Below are 15,729 nucleotides of genomic sequence, written 5' to 3' on the forward strand. Positions count from 1 at the left end.
TGCCAATACCATACTGTCTTAATCACTGTAGCCTTGTAGTGTAGTTTGAAATCAGGGAGCCTGATTCCACCAGCTCTGCCTTTCCTTCTGAAGATTGATTTGGCTATTTGGGGTCTTTTGCATTTCCATAGAAATTATAAAATATTTGTTCTAGTTCTGTGAAAAATGTCATTGGTAACTTGATAGGGATTGTGTTGAATCTGTAAATTCCTTTGATATTATAGTCATTTCATAATGTTGATTCTTCCAATCCAGGAACATATGTCCCTCCATCTGTTTTTATCATCTTTGATTTTGTTCATCAGTGTGTTACAGTTTTCTTTGTACAGGTCTTTTGGCTCCTTAGGCAGGTTTATTCCTAGGTATTTTATTCTTTTTGTTGCAATGTTACATGGGAATTTTTCCTTAATTTCACTTTCTGCTCTTTCATTGTCAATGTATAGGAATGCAAGAGATTTATTGCATTCATTTTGTATCCTGCTACTTTACTAAATTCATCAATAAGTACTAGAAGTTTTCTGGCATCATTTTTAGGGTGTTCTATGTATAATATTGTGTTATCTGCAAAGAATGACAATTTTAATTCTTTTTTTCCAAATTGAATTCTTTTATTTCTTTTTATTTTCTGATTGCTCTGACTAAAACTTCCAAAACTATGTTGAATTGTAGTGGTGAGAGTGGGCACCCTTGTTTCTTTCCTCCTGTTAGAGGGAATGCTTTCAGTTTTTCACCATGTAGAATGATGTTGGCTGTGGGGTTTTCATATGTGGCTTTTATTATGTTAAGGTAATTTCCTTCTATGCCCATTTTCTGCAGAGTTTTTATCATAAATGAATGTTGAATTTTGTCAAAAGCTTTTTCTGCATCTATTGAGATGATCATATGATTTTTATCCTTGAGTTTGTTAATATGAGGTATCACATTGATTGATTTGCATATATTGAAAAATCCTTTCATTCCAGGGATACATCACACTTTATCATGGTGTATGAACTTTTTAACATATTGTTAGATTCTGTTAGTTAGTATTTAGTTGAGGATTTTTGCATCTATATTCATCAGTGATATTGGCCTGTAGTTTTCCTTTTTTGTGGCATCTTTGCCTGGTTTTGGTATCAGAGTGATGGTGTCCTCATAGAGTGAGTTTGGGAGGGTTCTTCCTTCGGCTATAATTTGGAAGAGTTGAGAAGGATAAGTGTTAGCGCCTCTGTATAGCAAACTAAATTTAATCCAATCATAGACAGTCCTGATCATGCACAACTCTTTAGTATATATATATTTTTTTCTCATTCCTCTCACCATCTCTTATTGAAGGCATACATCTTACTTTCCTTGTAAGGGTTTATATTTCCCCATAAAGTTACTTTGGTGGTTGACAAATTTATAACAGACTAAGTTTTATTTGAAGTCTAGTGAAACTAAGTATAACAGATATATTATACTCTGCATAAATGACTCTAAAGACATGCCTATATTAATCAGCCAACAAGTTTATGACACCATGAATACCAGATATCAGTTTAGCACTGAATATTTTCCAGAGGATATGAACATGAAATTCATTTTGACAAGATTATTTTGTATTTATGAGTATTTATATAAACTGTTCACTTCCCTTAAGTCAAAGGCTGTGAAGTAAACAGTCAATGTTGTGGGAAATCCAAGATTGTGCCTTGGTTTTCACTGGTGCTGTGAAAAGCCTCATTTTATAATTTCTATGGGTTGAAGCCTTTTCTTCTATAGGGCTGTTGCCCTCCCAATGAAAAGAAATGGTTAAAGTTTTTTCAACTTTTGGTATGCCTTCTACAATCTCCAGGGATCAAGGTACCAACTTCAATGGATTCAAACAAAACAAAAATTAGTTACATGGGATTAAACAAACTGCTAAATATGAGATTTTTCTTTTATGAATTCTGTCTAACATATTTCTGACTTTTAATCTTTGGTTTTTATCACATATAAAGACTCTCTTCTCCTCAAGCTACTTATGGGTAACAATAATTTGGTAATTTACACTGGTGGGTAAAATTAAAACATTTTTTTTTTCTCTCTACCTGCTCCCTCCTGGATTACAAACTCTCACATTCTCAGAAGCATTATCATCTCCTCTGAGCTTGGAACAATTAAATCATACTAAGGATAATTAGTTTATGTACACTAGAAAATTGGCCTAAGTGCCTTACAAACAATGCCAGTATATAACTTTCCTGAAAAAAAAGATTGGTACAGAACAGACTAGGTCAGATAACCTGGGCTTATACTAGACTGCACCTAATCGAAGTTCTTGACTTACGTTCTTACTTATGACCTTACTAATACTGCTAGCTATGTTATTTTCTATATTGCCTGCTTCAAGAAATTATTGGTTTTGGCATTACCAAATGTGTGAATGAGCCTCCAATAAAATGATGGTATATAGGTCCACATGAGATCTGTGATGGTAACAGTGTAACTCTAGGTATGGAAAGATGCAAAAAGATGGAATATTTTCCTGGACCATAAAAGGCTAGGCAGGTTGTCCAGAGGTTTTTAGATACTGTTAGCAGGGATTAGTGAAGTACCAGCACATTGATTGTCATGTCAATGAAAACTTTACCAGACCTAGGAAAGAGCCTTCCTAGCACCATAGGATGAAACAGTCATGAAATGCCCCCAAAACCATGGATAAAGTCATGATCATGTAGGGGCCCTGCCAACTGGAAATTAACACTTGCCATATACATGATTAAATTACCGCCACTGCAGCTGCTGACCTTCAAGATCCCCTGAAGGGAGTTCAGGGTGGAAATAAAAAATGAGCCACACTTTGCTCCAGAAAAAAGCTAACAGAACAGGCCTCCAGATAGATAGATACATTCAGAGAAAGATTGTATAAGTCCAAACTCTTGCCTCTTCTCATACCTAGAAAAAAACACTTACATCGTTAACAGTAACATCTGCTTTGGCTATTAGAGAGAAAATTTTCAGACCAATAGCACCTGTTATCTATGTGTTAATACCACATCAAAAGTGAAAACCTACTTAGATGAAAGGCAACTGGCTACCTGGTTAGATGTCTCCCCAAAATGCCAAAATGCTAGCTCCGAACTAGGTTTCAGGGTTATTCTCAAAAAAAAAAAAAAGACTATTTTTTTTTTTTTTAAATGTTCAGGTTGTCCCTCCTCCAACTACTTCTAAATAGGTCTGTTGCACCTACATCAATTATACTGGGCTAATAGGAGAGGAAACCAAAATTATATATGACCATGCCAATTGCCTCAATATCTTTGGATAGCGTAACCTAAGCTTTGAGTTCACCTGCTTGAACTCCTATTTACAATCTTTTTTTCTTTTTTTTTACTCATCTTTGGCCCCTGCTTCTAAATATACTTCTATAGTTTGTTCATCCCAAGGACACAACAATTTCCAAGGGAAGATGACAGTAATGCAGAGAATCTAGCCATGCTTCGGAGGAGATCTTGCTGAAATAAAACAGAAATCATCCTGGGCCCTTAGTGAGACAAAATGAAAGCTATGTAACCCAACTAGGTAGGGTCTATGAGACTTATGCAGAAGAGACACCTTTGCCTTTAATCTTCACAGCAAATATATATTGGGGTTCTCATCTCTCACGGCAGATTTGAGGTAGGAGATAGATGGCCTCCAGGCTAGGCATTTACAGCTGGCCTCCCATTTGTATCTCAATAGGCAGAGAAGAAGATGAGCCCCAGGCCTTACATTCATCACCAGCCCCATGTTTAAATTTCCTGAAGCAAGACACATATCGGCTCCAGGACTACATATTTATGACTGGACTCCTGTCTATATTTCATTGTCTGCACTTTGATATAAGAAAGAGCAACAGGAATAGGATAAATAACTGAACATTGGACACTTTTCTGGAAGGGACAGGGAGGACCTAAACCCTGTTAAGAAATCAAGAGGCCACACCTTCCCCATCATGGGAAAAGGGAGACATCACACATGCATAGAAAGGCTCCTTGGCAGTTATAATGGAGGGGATGCCACCCCATAATATGTCAGGCTAAGGATTTTCCATAGGCTTCTGGGCTGAAATCCACCTTGGACAATGTTTGTGCACACCTGACGGGGAGGGTCCTGGGACAGGTCAGCTCTGAAGAAACAAACCAGATAATTGGCAAAAGGTAAATGAAGACTCAGAAGAACTGCCCAATGTAAATGACTAAATTGCTTCTTGCTGCACTTCTCCTCATTAGGGAGGACACCCACACCCTTTCTTTCTGGGTGTTCATCTCTGCCTTGCTTCTATCTTAACTAAACATACTGTTTCTCTGTGTACTTCCCCACTTGTTTTTATGCTATGTGTCTAATAATAAACTTTGTACCTGCTTTTATAGTTTTAACCTCCACCAGAAATGCATTTCTCACTGGAGACAAGAGCAAGGCAACAATATCTTCTAGCCACTTGTCCTTGCTTGCCTTGTGGCTAGGACTCCTAGATTTCATGCAGGCTACCCAGGTTCAATTCCTGGACAGTGAAATAAGATCTTGTTTCATGCTACCACTCATTGCTGCCTCTCTGAGATCAGGACCATTAGCCTCTTTTGGAGCAAGACCTAACTCTCAACATTGTCTTACCTTACCACTGCCACTTTCCAGTCACCCTCTGAAACAGTGCACCTCACATTGGAACTTGAACCCATTAGCCAGGACACAAAACCAGCCAAAAATCTGATTTGGATTTGAACCAAGTGGCCAGGACTCAAACCCTGCCAAAACCCCAATTTTTCCAACTGAGATCACATGCTTGGTTTCAGGACTTAAGGAAACTAGGTTTTTCATGTATCATCACAGAAAGAATTCAGTGAGAGACAAACTGGTAGGAAAGAAGTGGATTTGTTTACAGAGAAACAGACTCCATAGAAGGACGGTGGGCCATCTCAGAAGGTGAGAAATGCACCAGGGTGTGGGGTTGTCAGTTTTTGTAGGGGTGGGTATTGTCAGAAGCTAATGAGTGGGAAGAATATTCCAGCTATTTCAGGAAGGGACAAGGATTTCCAGAAATTGGGTGCCAACCCTATTTTGATCCTTATGGTTGTACTAGTGAGGCTGAAGTGCTAGTGGAAATCACCTTCTCTGCCATCTTGAACCCATTTGGTTCTACTCAGTTTATGTTATATCCTCAGGCTATGTCATTCTTTCAAAGGTTGTGCCCTTCCCCCTTTCCTCCTATTTCAAAATTCTCCCACATTTGACCTCTTCATATGGATTCCTAAAATTTTTGTCTGGCTCCTGGTAGTCTTTGAAGGCCCTCAGCTTTTTGGTTCTTTAATATTCCAAGGCTTATCTTGTGCATTTCTTGGCCCAGGCCAGAATACTACCATCTCTTCAGGAATCTCTGGATTCTCTGGTGGGAAATGGTATTTAGAGGCACCAAGCTAGGCCTCGGGACAGTCACTGTTATCAAGATGCAATTGCTTCTACTCTTTTCAGTGGTCAAAGTCAAGAAGTACAGATTATCTTTTTAAAAAAGGGAAACTAATTCATTGGTACAAACTTATACTTCCAATTCAAGTTTTAAGACCACAGAGTTTTACTTAAGCATTTATGTTGCATAATTAAATTTCTTTTCTCTCTTCCACTGAAAGTCTTCCTTCATAAAAACAAGAGCATTACTTACTCGCTTGCTTTAACTTGTATGCACATGTATATGATACTTTTAAAGTAACAGTAGCAATATCACCAACAATAAGTTGTTGGATACAGTTTCAGATTTCTTGTGGTTTGTGTTTTTGGTTTGTTTTGGGGGGAGGGTATTTTTGTTTCTTTGTTTGTCTTTGTCTTTAGAAGATATCCCGCTCAGAGCTAAATTCTTCATTTTAAATCTGCTTAAGGAATGTGTTGTTCTTTGGGTCTATATTACCAGCTTCACAGAATTAGGCTCACTAGTGTTCTCAGTTTTGACAAATTAGTTTTATTTATCTATGTTTTTGATGCTGTAACATATTTACATGGTTGGAAAGTTAAACTATAAAACAAGAAAAATCTCATGTCTGTCCCTGTCCCTGCCCCTGCCAAATAAATTACAATTTTTATTAGTTGTTAGTTTATTTTTCCACTCTTTATTATTGAAAATAGACATATTTTTATGAAAAAGCAACAAACTGTAAGCACTTTTCTGGTCCCTCTTTTTTAAAAAATTAAACAGTATACCCTGAAGGTCTCACCCATTCCACGCCTCCCTCCATCCCAGTTCTACCCAAGTTGTTTGGATGCCCTATATCTTATTCAACACTCCACCATGGATAGTCTTTGGTTAGGTTTCTGTTCTTTTGCTTTTACAAACAACGTTGCAGTGAATACCTTGTGCATATGGCTTTTTGTATTTTTGCCAGTGTATCTTTGGGATAAAGCCCTAGAGGTAGAATTGCTGAGCTAAATGGTTTTTGTGCATGTCATTTGCTAAGTGTTGTCAAATCTCTTCCATAGGGATTGAACCAGCAAAACTGAATTGTAACAACATGCAAAACTAAGTAGGAAGATGCAGCACCCCATCAATTGCCCACATGATGACCAAGTCAGCCTCCCATTATTCTCCCCAGCAGACAGTCCTGGATAGAGCCTACCCAGGAACACCTAGGCACTTGGAATCCTGGAAGGACCCATAAACTTCCATTGTCTTTACTTTGGCTGGAATAACAATTTAAGAGTTACCCTGTTCATCTCAGGCTGAGCAGGAACTCTGAGTGTTTTGTTCTTTCTTTTTGATTCATGACACTTAAAAGTTATTCCTTTGTATGTTTATTTTGGAAGACAAAACATCTCAAGGCAGAGATTCTATTGGGGAATTATCTGAAATGCTCAGCAAGTGGACATTATTAAATTCATTGGCTTATAGACTCTGGTGATTTTTCTTTACAAATGGAAGGAAAATTAACATGGTTAAGATGCATTCAGTTTCTTACTCCTTCAACCAACATGAATTGAATCCACTCTCTCTTCTCTCGGTACACCCACCTCTAGGTTAGAAATAAAAACCTGCACAGACTGCAGGCTGAATCCAGCACACAGTTGTTTCAGATTTGGCTCACACAGTGATTTGTGAAGAAAAATAAAAAAACATTGCTAACATTCAACATCAGGAGATTTTACATAAATCTCCAAACTTCTGCCTTCTCTTGAAAACATGGTCCAACCAGGCTGTGTTCCAGCATGGCAGAAGCTGGTTGGAGCTGAGGAGAGCCTGCCCCAACTGGTAGGGTATGTGCTGTCTGCCCCAAGTCAATGATACCCACTCAGCTCTTCCATTTATTACTCTTGCCTTCTGGGCCATGAGTTTTTGAGCACTGGTCTAGAGTGCTACCTCCCTGGAGATAAGGACCACCTGTGTCTTACTCGATTTTCATTTCCTAGCGTCTAACCCGGAACCTAGCACACATGGTTCTCTGTATATGTCTGTTGGATGATAGAAAGTATCTTGTGGAAGCATGCATCGCATCTCCTCCAAGAGTGAAACTCTGCAATTGTAATACTACTCTAGCCTAGATATTTAATGCAGATTGGCCTCATAAGTTCCCTGATTTTTGCCATCTCTCGCATTACCTAAAGCTACTCGAATGTCACTGTGCTTCCCCTCAAATTTCACTTTGCCATTTGAACACTTTTCCTCTGAGAAATCTCCTTTCCAACTGAGAACAGCAATGCTCATCTCATGAAGTTGCTAGGAAGACCATATGAGATCACGAATGTCAAGCATGGCCCCTAGCAAACACGTTTATCATGTTAGTAGCTGTGTTTTATTTTTCAAGAACTTTTATTGAGATATAATTGACATACAATTAACTGCGTATATTTAAAGTATACAGGTTAATATATATTTTTTTTCTTATTAGTAATGTATATATGGCTATCACATTATATTGGGAGATTGGCAGTAGCAGTGTTTTATATCCAAGCTGGCAAGAGTCTCCCCACTCTTAGCTACACCATGCAGTTCAGTTTGGTTTTGCAGCCAAGACCCAAGTAAGAGATTAAAGTAGAAATCTCTGTATTGTGAGAATTTTCTAAGTCCACTCCCCGTGGGAGATGATGGAGGGAAGGTGTTTATCAAGAGATTCATAATTCTTATTGGATACATCAGTGGCCTAAAGGGGACAATTAGGGCAGGTCAGAACATATAAAACTAGGAGCTCCTGGCCACCACTGCACACTTTTTCATGAATAATTAGACCCCGGGAAAGAAACATAAAGTGGCTTGTGATCCTTGGGCTGGTGGCCTTCTTCAGGGCATCTTGTCATGTAACTACTGGGACTGTAAATGGCATCATCTCTCTTTCTGAGGTTTTCCTTTTCCTCTTTTTCTTACATCTGTCAGAATTAGAAGGAAAGGTAGTCATTCCCTGACAGTCTTCAAGTTCAACTCATACTTATTGATGAGTATCTTTCCATGGGCACCATGGGGCCCAAGGGTCATGGGGTCGACATGCAGGTATGCACAACACTGGGGATGACGGTCACATCATAATCTACATGAAAATGGCATTTCTTGAAATTGTTCTTTGCCTTTTTTTGTTTTCTTTTCCCAATGCCCAGTGAAATATCCCTCTAACAAAGATCAAGACCATGTGAGAAACCCTAAGGGAGAAAAACCTTCTGACAAATTTCCTGGAGGACACTGATAACCTGTCCCAGAATGCCACTGATGACACAAATATTTCTCATCATCGACAGAGGAACTAAGGGATGCTGGTGTTTTAGGAGGATGGAATACCACTGCGTGTCCTGGTGCTCTGGCCAAGCAATGGGATTCACTTGGAGGTGCCAGCCTGGATGCTGTCCCTGGGGCTGTTGCAGGAAGAAGAAACACTGGGGAACAGGGACCCCATTCCTAGAGGAAAAGGCACTCTCAGCCTTAGCTCTTGGTCTGTGGTGATTGGGCACAGAAATGACAAAGTGGAAGGTAAACCTCCATTTCTGTGCCAAAGATATATCATTAGTTTGAGGGAGATTGTTCTTTCTGAACTAAGTGACCTATGGAGTTACAGATGAAAGGTGAACCATGTCTGATCAAAAGATAAAGAAAACTGCACATCAAGGTTGAAAACCCCATTAGAGGAAGGTCAGACTCCACAAATCCAAGAAAGACACCAGTAAAAGCTATTAAGCCCTATGATCTGTGCTATGATAAAAATCAAACATTCTGATTATTGTTATTGATTTTAAAGAAGGTCCTTCAAGAATGCATAGCCCAATCTGAGTGATAGGCAAAGAATAAATACATGTCCAATAATAGTGCCACCTGTGTGATGTTCACAGGATGTGGTCTCAGTAAAGAGGAAGTGGCCCAGGGTGACCGAGGAGGACCACATGGAGAAGGAAAAAAATTAGCCTGGTCCTTGAAGAGGAGAACGGAGTGCTTCTCAAACAAAGGCACCAGGACTTCCCTGGAGGTCCAGTGGTTAAGACTCTGCACTAATGCTGCACTGTTCTGAGGTTGATCTGGATTGTGGGAACTAAGATCACACATGGACAAAGAACAATCAATCACATGAAGCCACCAGTCTCAGCAGAGGCTGTGAGGTGAGGTGGCTTTAAAGTGATTTCAGGAGACATCGACACTTTGAGGCGGGCAGCACTCTGGGAAATGAGGGTGGCCAGTACAGCCAGGCCTGCCATAACCACCCCTCCCTGCCCCTTGTAGCTGTCCTATGTTGGCAATATCAGCAGTGGATCACCCCCTTAGGACCTCAGGGTCCTCTTTGACACCAGCTCAACCGACTTGCGCTTGCCCTCCATCAACTGCTTCAGTCCCTCCTGCCATGGGTTCTAGCCCATTCCTTGCCCATCTTATACTCCCTGGCCTATCCATCTCTCCATCCTTGTCACCAGAGGGATACTCATCTCTTGTGTTTGTAGGTACACACAAGCTCTTTGACTCTCATTCATCCATCACATTCCAGCTCTCAGGCTGGCCCATTGACATCACAAACAACTCTGGAAGGGTGGTTGGATTTTGGGGCTATGACACAGTTCGGGTAACCAGAAACCAGAAGTTTTGTCAAAGCTGACCCTGGGAAACACCACTGCTCTAAAAGTGATTCAGGACAAAGTGGTGGGGTCAGTCTTTCCCCTGGCCCCAAGTGGTTGACTGCAGGACCAGCAGTGTGTGTCCCTGGGGACACAGCCCCCTGCTGACATGCAATAACCCAGAACAGTTAACAAAAGAGAGAGGCTTGGGGTGTGGATTTGCAGTTCCTTTGCCCATGAGCAGCTCAAGATTCATTTTGCTGGGAGCAGGCACATGGGTCAAAAGTCACCCACATTTCTATTCTCAGACTCTGGCATGCAATTTCATAGTAATAACATGCTTAATCCCACAACAAACCCACACAGCATTACTATAATTATCTCCTTTATCCAGAAGAAGGAACTGAGGTCTTGAGAGCCAGGGCCTTGCCAAGGTCAAGTATCTGATAAGTGGTGGAGTTGTGCTGGCCAATCAGAATTCATGCAGGTGCAGGGTATTTGGGGAAAGGATAAAATTGATATTGTGCTACTGGGGGCAGATTTCAGGCAATTTGGTAAGGAAAGCAGGGGACCACAGATGTGGAGGGGCCTGATAAATGGGTTCTCACTCAAGGGGACCTTTGAGAGTCCAATAAAATCTATGGCATGCCTCTTTCTCTCTTTCTCTTTCTCTCTCTCTCTCTCTCTCACACACACACACACACTCACAAACACATATATACACACACACACACACACACACAATTATCCCCAAAAGTATGTTTCCCAGGCAGAATTTTCATAAGAGCTCTGGCAGCACCAATGTATAATGGATTTCTATTTTCCTGGGCAGATGCAGAATTGACAATGCATTGCAATGAATTCAGTCTGTTTCTGTCATCTGATCATAGTGATGCCAAACACAAGACTACTCTGCACTCTACTCATTATGTCCTCAAGTGGGAACAATTTTGTCCTGTCCTGAGTCTCCAAATCCACACCTACACAGCAGGCATGAGACCAATGTGACTCCCTTCAGATGGTGTGTGCAGGAGGAGCAGGTTTTGGTTAAAATCCACAGCCCTGCACAAATGGAACCTAAATTCTTGTCCCAGCTTAGTCTAACCATATGAGGTCAACCCAGGGCACAGCCAGGCCTCAGTGCTTCTCTGAGATGCTAATGGCACCTCCAACTGACCCAGTCCCAGCCCCACATTCCTAAACTTTTTGTGAGAACACTCTCTACTCCCACAGATTGGGAACCTGTCGACCTGGGCTAGGCATTTAGCCAGTTCAAAAAATAGATGGGGGTGGATCTTGCATCTTTTGATGGCATCCTGGGCCTGGGCTACCCTTGCCTCACCCACCAAAGGATCACCCCCATCTTCGACAACCTGAAGAGACAGGGTATCATTTCTTAGCCTGTCTTTGCCTTCTACTTGAGCACATAAGTCTGAGCTGGACAAACACTCCATAAATTAACTCTAAGATGTTTTCAGTTGCATGAAAGATGATAGACCACCGGATGCAGAAGTTTACTGAGAGACTGTCTACTCCAGCATAACTATGGCCCCAGGGTCACATCTGGCCCACCATGGATTTCTGTAAATAAAATTTTGTTGGAACACAGCCATACTCATGAGCTCAAGGGCAGTCATTTGGTTCAGTGAAGTGGAGGGAACAGGGAGAGCGATGGAAGGTGTCAGGATACAGATTGAAGGAAAAGGCAACAGGATTTGCTGATGGATTTGACATGGAAAGAAGGAAAGAAACGGCAAGAATAGTTACTTCCTCACTAACATTTTATTTTGAGCTCATGACTAGCTACACAATTGGCAGAAGCCAGGACAAAATGAAAATGGGGACCTCCTGTTCAAAAAGTATTAGGACTTTCAAGACAGGGATAACAGAGCCATGTGGCCATGCTGAGTGTGGGACCCCATGAATGTCACAGGCCACAGGCCTCTGAAGCGAAACCTGAGTCAACTTGTACCCATGCCCTTCGTGCCCTTGGGCCTCAGCTTTTGTGAAAAATGGCAGGCTACAGAAAGGGGAAGCCAGACCCCTCTAGCATGGTGTCTTTTGGGGGGATCACTGAGCACTCTGGTTGCTGGAAGGGACAAGGCTCTCTTCAGAGGGTGGGTGGTCAGAGCCCAGACAGGCTGTCGAGCTGTGTACCTCTTCTGTGTCACTAATTAGTGGCTGAGCAACCTTGGTCATGTACTCAATCCCTCTGTGCCTCAATTTCTGCATCTGTAAAATGGGGACCATAGTAGTGCCTCTGATGGGTGGATAACCACAGTCCTCAGACAATGAGTGGTGTTATCTCTAACAAGGAGTCCTCCCTCTTCCTTTTCTCCTCAGTAGGAAGGAGAATGGCAGCATGGTAATATTTGTTGGTGTGCACTACACCTATCAAAAAGGACAGTTCAGTTGGATACCAGTGTCCATACCCACTACTGGCAGATGACCATGAACTGGTAAGCCTTTCCCTCTGAGGGTCACCCCAAGTGACATTCCCACAGGTGCACATGGACATGCAGACACACATAAATGCTCACAGAGACAAACATTCAAACACAGACACATATATGACACCCAGAAACACACACCTACAAATACACACAGAGATACATATAAGAACATACATTGACAAACATATAAACATCCACAGGGACACAGATACACACCCAATCACACACACACAGGCACAGAGACACAGAGGCACACACACAGATATACATACAGACCCACAAACAGACACACACACATATACACTCACCACCCACCCATGGGCACATAATTGCCCCAGGCCTCCTGACTAGGGCCCTGAACAGGGTCCTGAACAGAGTCCTGGGTGGTTTGTACAGCCTGGAGACGGCTGCATCCACTGTGCTGTGACACAGATGACATGGTTTGAGGGCCTTAAAGTGTGGTAAAAAGAGTATCAGGGAGAATTTCAACATCCTGAACAGGGTTGTGAAAACATGTCCATCTCTCCAGGGCTATGCAGGAATGGGGGAGTTCTTCACACAAAAATTCGCTAGTTTAAAACACAGAAAGTTCTGGACAAACTGGGAAAACTGGACTCCTTAAGGAGAAGCTTACCAACAGTGGGGAGAGTTTAGGTGCATTCTTAGGACTTGAAAGTAACTCATACGAAGTTACATACCCCCTACCCATTGCCTCCAACCCCACCCCATGCCAGGCACACAGTGGGGCAGAGGCTGTGACAGAGAGAATAAGGAAGCTGGGGTCCAGGAGTGGCCTGAGAACAAGGGGCAATAACTCCTGGGAATCTGTGTGATACTCTCAGGTGGAAGCTTGAGGATCCTTTGGAGGCTCCCATGGGCTAGCTCAGGCATCAACTGGCCAGGGGCCTCAGTGTCTGATCCAGGTGAGGGGGCTGGGAAGGGAAACAGCCTCTCCCAGAGCAGCCTGTTTTTCCCTCCTCAACACTTTGAGCATCTGATGCCCAAAAGAACATGCATCTTCACTCTGTGAGTTGATGCATTATTGGTCAGGCACCAGACACAGGTCTCTCGTTATTCCTCATATATTTCCTCACTCACTCACTCACTCATTCACACATTCACTCGTTCATTCATTCACTCAAGAAACATACATTGTGCATCCACTGTGTGCTGGGCACTTGAGGGGGCCCCTGAGGATACAACTTGCCCTCACATCAAATGAGACAGACATATATGGAACTAGTCACACACATAATGAATTACCGCTTTGATACTTGCTGCAAATAAGGAAGAGTCTACAGATAGTGAAAAAGACAGGAGCCTCATCTCGTTTCCGGGGAAAACTTTCCTGCAAAAGTGACATTTAAGCTAGAACATGGAAAATGAGGAGAAATTAGCTAGACAAAGGGGATGGAGGTCTTCTAGGAAGGTTACCAGAATGTGCCATGGCCCAATGCACAAAAGAGCCTGGTGGATTCAGGAGCTCAAAGGAAGTCAAAGAAGGTTATGTGACCAGAGAAAAGGAAAATAGAGTCAGGTCATAAGCTGAAGGGCTGTTCTGGAGACAGTCAGGGAGGGGGGCAATTGTGAGAGGAGACCTCAGAGTGATCCTGGTCCCAGTTTGTCCCACTGACCCTCAGCATCACCATGAATGGGATAGTTGTTGGTTGTTACTCAGACTGCCAGGCCATCTTGAACATCAGGACTACATTCTTTCTTGGCCCAACTAGATTGGTGAATACCATTCAAAAGGCTCATCACTGCCAGGTCTGTCAGTCAAGAGGAGAAGTGATATGCCACAGGCTCTCTCTTGGGCTCTCCACACACCAGGGATCAGCTGGGCCAACCTCTCTCCTTTCTCTAACAGTATGTGGTTCCATGTAGCAATAACAGGCATCTGCCTACTATCATCTGCACCATCAATGGCAACCACTACCCAGTGCCTACTCAAACCTACATCTGGAAGGTGAAGGGCCAATCCTGGGGGCTGGTTCTCAAATCTGGGCCTTGCAGGAACCATTGAGCTGCTGCTGGGAGTAGGTGGCCATCTGCAGGCCAAGCCACACCACTGCAGATGCTGCTGAGCCCCTGTCACTGGGCTGGTGTCTCCCACAAAACCACCCACTTGTCAGTGAAGGGCAGCCTGGGACAGCCATCATCCTGGAATAAAGAGAGACACCACCCCATGCCTGCATGGTGTGAGGATCAAGGAGAGGGTAACACTAAGGGCCTGTTCCCAGTTCAAAGAGATCTCTCAGATGGATGAATGTGGAAAATCAGTTCTAACAATCCCTGAAATTGGCCAAGTGACCAGTGGCATTGGTTGGGGACAGTCTCAGTGTTTTGTCACATCACAATGTTTAACGGTCTCCCTTCCTATCTCAAAATTGTACGGGTTGATTGATCAGTTACATGATTCCTCTAGTCCTTGGTTGAAACTTCCCTTTGCTAAGCTCCAGTTCTCCCTCTCTGAGCTGGGCTACCAGGCCCCTCTGTGGTGAGGTTGGATGCTCACATGTGTAAAGGGTGCACAGTGACTGCACAGCTCTGGCACAGGTTTGAGGCTTAATGTCATCTCCCTCTGGGAGTTCAGAGCAGGCTGATGGGATCAGAGAAGGCTTTGAGGAAGACTGGGAATTTCAGTAACTTGAAACCCTCAGCCTCATGGAGGCATGAGGAGGCGTGCTTGAGTTGACACAAATCTACACTAGATTGTATGCAATATCACCCCCGGGGACTGAACCTAAGACAGCCTGGCCAGAACAGGTGTGATGAGGGCTAGAGACAAAGAGAGCACCAGGGTAAGTCATACAACCCAGCCTTCAGTGGCCAGCTCAGGTGAGCGTAGGTCCATGAAGTCTTCCTAGAATGGATGAACACAGTTTTAAAGAATAGGTGATGGAGAAGAAAGAGAAGCAAAGGCATTCTCTGCAGAGAAAACAGTGAGCATGGGACAGAAGGAAAGAACAAGGGAACTACAGCCATTCTTGTCTTTTTCTTTTCTTTTTTTCTTTTTATCGTTATATTGTAGTAGAGTTGATTTACAATGATGTGTTCATTTCTGCTGTACAGCAGAGTGACTCAGTTATGTACCTGTGTTTTTTTTTTTTTTCTTTTCTATTCTTTTCCTTTAGAGTTTATCATGGGATGTTGAATATTGTTCCTTGTGCTATATAGGAGGACATTGCTGTTTATCCACTCTGTATATAGTACTTTGCATCTGCTAATAGCAAACTCCCAATCCTTCCGTCACCCACTGCCCTCCCACAGGGCAACCACATGTCTTGGC

Source organism: Hippopotamus amphibius, chromosome 3 (assembly GCF_030028045.1).
Source record: "Hippopotamus amphibius kiboko isolate mHipAmp2 chromosome 3, mHipAmp2.hap2, whole genome shotgun sequence".
NCBI lineage: Eukaryota > Metazoa > Chordata > Mammalia > Artiodactyla > Hippopotamidae > Hippopotamus > Hippopotamus amphibius.